The sequence below is a fragment of the Strix aluco genome, unplaced genomic scaffold, assembly GCF_031877795.1.
Source record: "Strix aluco isolate bStrAlu1 unplaced genomic scaffold, bStrAlu1.hap1 HAP1_SCAFFOLD_89, whole genome shotgun sequence".
Lineage (NCBI taxonomy): Eukaryota > Metazoa > Chordata > Aves > Strigiformes > Strigidae > Strix > Strix aluco.
In genome coordinates this window covers 315,058-319,735 of record NW_027436632.1, presented here as the reverse complement: position 1 = coordinate 319,735, position 4,678 = coordinate 315,058, and the positions used below count along the sequence as shown (strand labels likewise).

The following is a 4,678-nucleotide window of genomic DNA, read 5'->3' as shown; positions in this document are numbered from 1 at the left end:
CCAAGCTCACCTTAAGAGGTCAACACATTAACTCTTAGAGAAGTCATTCGCCGTTGACAAACCTTGTACTACTCACCCTTAAGACTCACTGCAGTATCAGTTACATTAACTATGAAAAACACATCTCCTTGTCTTTCCAATAAACTGTTCCATTTGAAGTTTTTGACAGCCAAGATACACGGGAAGTGAAAAGAAAGTGAAAGTCAGTCAGCATTGTTCAACATCATTTTAATCTCCACCAAGGGAAAATAATATAAACATGTTAACACAAACAGAAAATGTTTTGGAAAAGACCATATGGTACTATGACAGGGTTTTAGTTTATAGAAATGTAATTTATAATTTTATAAAAAATATATGAAAGAATAACATCTTTCAGTAAGATCAGACAGTATAGAAAAAATAAATCTCAACATTAGTTGTACTCTGATGGTCCTTCTAGTAAGAAATTTAAAAGTGCTTTTCAATAACAGTGTTACAACTCAAGATTAGTGCAATATGTCAAATCTGTTTTAAAGCAGATATTTATAGCAATTATGCAAGTTCTTACAATCAACAAAGCCCAATCTAAAAATTAACACTAAGTGAGGTAAGTATTCTAATTAGAATTAAACATTCCTTAAACAGCTTACACACCAATTCTACTGCAAGGAAAATACTGGTGCTCCTTCATAGAAAGGCTCAAACCTAAATATGACGTGAAACTTACACTACAAACCAGTGAATACTTGGAATTTAAAAAAGCTCTTGAAAAATATACAGTTTAGTATGTTTACAACCCAATGCTACAAACAGTACCTAATGCAAAATATACCAGCTTAAATAAACCCAAACTTTACAGTTAGTGTACTGAATTTGCTTTTGAATACACTATTTTGTTCCGAAGTCCTCCTAGAAGCTCCCATATAAAGTTAGCACATTAACTTAATGTAGAAATTTCACTGTATTTTTATCTGTAAATATGAACAATTTGGTTACAAACTATGACTGCAACTATGAGTACCATTACTCTTCAGGCAAGTGAAAAACACAGCACTAGTTGGGGGGAAAAAAAAAAAAAAATCAAGATTTACTCTTCCCTGTTTTATACATGACAAGCTGGCAATAATAAAAGATACCCTATAGTTCTACAGGTTTTCTGCAGGAATTTGCAGAACTCTAAAACCACTTTTCATTTTATTGTAGTTTCTTTACTCTGTGATTTACAAGTAACTATTGCCTTTTATATGCAGGAGGCAAAAACTAGACTGCTAATGCTGAGCCCTTATGGCTCATTTGCATATGGAGCCAAAGGCAGTTCATATTTTATTTCTCAAGGTGTTTATAAGCAGGATTTAAGTCACTATCAACAACAGGAATAAAGTATAAATTAATGAACTTTCATTCTAATAGGCTATGGCTTAAAAAGCCTACCAACTGAACTGTTTTTTATAGTATTGCACTGAACTTTAGTATTGAACTGACAGTTGAAGCCCGCACAGAACCCATTTTATAAAAATATTGCAATAAAAAAAGCAATCAATAAAATGCAGTATCTAAAAAAAATGCCAGTAGTTTAGTCCTTTCTCCCACCACAGTCTGAACTGCATCATCTGAAATAGGTCTGGGACAGTCTTTGGATACCAGCTACAAGTTCTTTCAACATAACAGACAACCCATAACAATAAGAGAAGCAATCAGAGTTTTCTACAGTAATATTATAAACTGAAAGACAGTACCCCTGAGTGTATGTCTCAAATACCTTAGAAGGACTTGTTGCCTTTGCTCAAGGTAGCTTCAGAAATTAGACACAATTATTCTGTGACTGCATATTATCTCTACTCTGTTATTTTACTGGCACGTTGAGTCCTTTTTAAATATGTTATATTAACCCTGATAATGATATGGAGACTTCCTGCTCCTAAACCAGGAAGCTGCTTCCTAAAATGCAGTAAGTTGTCATTGCAGTGACAAGTTGCTTAAGGCTTTAGTAGAGTCTCTAATCATCTGTTCTACCTTGGGATTTCCAGCTCCACTGGTTGCCAGCTCCTTGTCAATAAGCCCCAGGTCAGGCAAGTCGGGGATGGAATCGGCAACAATCCGCACTGTCCTCTTCTGGTCACCTCCAGGTGTTCCCATCAGGATTGGGATTCTGCGGCTTCTGGCAGCCTCGAACACAACTTCACCTCTCTTCACAATTCCCTGTGAATTTACAACAGTTAAAAAAAAAGTAGTGATACAAATACAGTATTTTAGTTCTAGCCTGTAGTTTACAAATATGTACTGAACGCTTGATAACGGATTAAGCCCTACATTTTACAAGGCAAATAAAAAAATCATTTAGAAGTCCTGTTAGCAGATTTACATGCACAATCATTAAAAAAAAAGGGAAAATCAGCAAATCAAAAATCCCTGAATTGGTTTTAGAGGACACAACAGATGTATAAATCTAGTATAAATTCCTAGAAGAATTCTTGCTTAAAAGCCATAAAGTCTGACTACAAAGTTTAGAAATACTCACCCTATTTTACAGGTGAGGAATTGAGACTAAGAAAGATCGTCTGAATTCAAAGTGCTTTAGTTTGTGCTCAACTTGCATAGCACCCTCTGACAAGTTTAGCAATTTGATCCAAGATTTCACAAACCTACAGAAGAACCAAAAATTCAAATCAGAGTTTACATGTTCACAATCGCTAGCTGAATTCTAAGCTTTCAGTTTCTTTAATAAAAAGGCTAATACTGAAAGAATCTATGGCTGAAGGGGGAGTTGCAGAATATAAGTATGGTAAATCCATAAAAAGGAAAATAAATTCTAAATAACCTCTTACTAATAGAGAAAGGTATGGAATTGAAAAGTAACAAAGGTTGCTGACCAAGAGATACTGTACTGTCATTGAACCCATACAACAGAAGACTTTGAGCCTCTTGGATTTCAAGTACATGTGGGGAAAATAATTCAGAAATAAGTGAAAACAGAATTCAAATCTACTTCTGTGGAAAAAGTAGAAGCAGAGAGTCCCAGAGATACATAGGAGGCATAAATAATCCATTACAGCTCCCCAAAAACAAAAGACTAACAACATAATAGACAACTGTTTACAACGGACAGCTCAAAATTTAAATAACATCAAAAGCGGGACAAAGGGAAAGGGATTAAAATACAATCAAAAACAAAAAAATTAAGGAAGCAGAGCAAAAGCGTTACAACAAAATGAATATGCGCTACTCTGACTGGTTAGAGGAGGACTGTTAATACATCAAGAAATATTACCCTGCCATTAAAAAAAATTAGACCACAAACAAATGGTAGAAGGAAAGAATAAAATTCAAATGTAGCTGAAAAAATATTTTGTAAAACCATACAACAGTAATGGGTTTTGTATAGTTTGACACAGCCCTGTAAAAGAACAATGAGAATAAGGAATAATAACTGAAAAATAAGAGAAAGGGAACTGAAGAATTATCTTAGGAACAGATCCTTAAAGGAAGTAACAGCACTACAGAATGAGCCGTGTGTCCCTTGGGAACCATGGCGGGAGGCAGCAGACATGGTACCACACAAGGACTGGAAGCAGTCACCGTTCACAGGAGCCTGACCGCCTCATCCCTGCTCCAGCATCTTTAGTGGCTGAGCCTGGACGAGCTGAGGGGAAAACATGCGGGCTTATTCCAGCATCTGCCTGTTACCAAGAAAGAAAATACATCAAGTGACAATGACAGCCCGACACCATTCCCACTTACAAACAAAGGGAGACTTACCTGCTACACCTCAAGTTTTCTGGCTATAGCCTCAAGCACCAAGAAACTATCACTCATAGCACTCTGAGGAGGCATAATTTTGAGTAGAATTAACCCTGTGGCGTCCATCTTGCCATTTTATTCCCAAGAACTGAATCTCCTGTGCTGGTCCCTTGATCTTGCTTTTCTTTATGGCAAACCCAGCTCTCAGAAGAATCTCAATTACTTTTCGTCCTTTCTTGAACACTTCTTCTGCCTTGTTGCCCCACACAATGATGTCATCGATGTACTGTAGATGTTCAGGGGCATCACCCTTTTCCAGTGCAGTTTGAATTAGGCCATGACAAATAGTGGGGCTGTGCTTCCACCCCTGGGGCAGTTGATTCCAGGTATATTGGACACCCCTCCACGTGAAAGCAAACTGTGGCCTGCACTCTTCTGCCAAAGGAATTGAAAAGAATGCATTGGCGATGTCGATTGTGGTGTACCACTTGGCTGCCTTTGACTCCAGTTCATATTGGAGCTCTAACATATCTGGTACAGCAGCACTCAGTGGTGGCGTCACTTCGTTCAGGCCATGATAGTCTGCTGTCAACCTCCACCCTCCGTCAGACTTTCGCACTGGCCATATTGGGCTATTAAAAGGCGAATGTGTCTTACTGATGACACCTTGGGTCTCCAGTTGACGGATCAGTTCTTGGATGGGAGCCAGAGAGTCTCAGTTCGTGCGATACTGCCGTTGGTGCATGGTCCTCGTAGCAATTGGCACCTGTTGTTCTTCAACTCGCAACAGTCCTACAACAAAAGGATCTTCCGAGAGGCCAGGCAGATTAGACAACTGTTTGACTTTCTCTGTGTTCACACTGGCCACACCAAAAGCCCATCGGTATCCTTTTGGGTCTTTGAAATACCCCCTCTTGAGGTAGTCAATGCCCAAGATACAAGGGGCTTCTGGGCCAGT

At 38.2% G+C, this 4,678-nt stretch overlaps 1 long non-coding RNA gene across 1 annotated transcript; it reads right to left on the bottom strand.

The window, feature by feature from the left end:
• Window positions 1-213: 213 nt before the first annotated feature.
• Window positions 214-4,042, bottom strand: LOC141919085 (uncharacterized). The gene is made up of 2 exons (XR_012621869.1): window positions 2,501-4,042; window positions 214-2,181 (listed from the first exon to the last, which is right to left on the bottom strand). It is a non-coding gene; the product is annotated as an uncharacterized LOC141919085 (long non-coding RNA).
• Window positions 4,043-4,678: the final 636 nt, after the last annotated feature.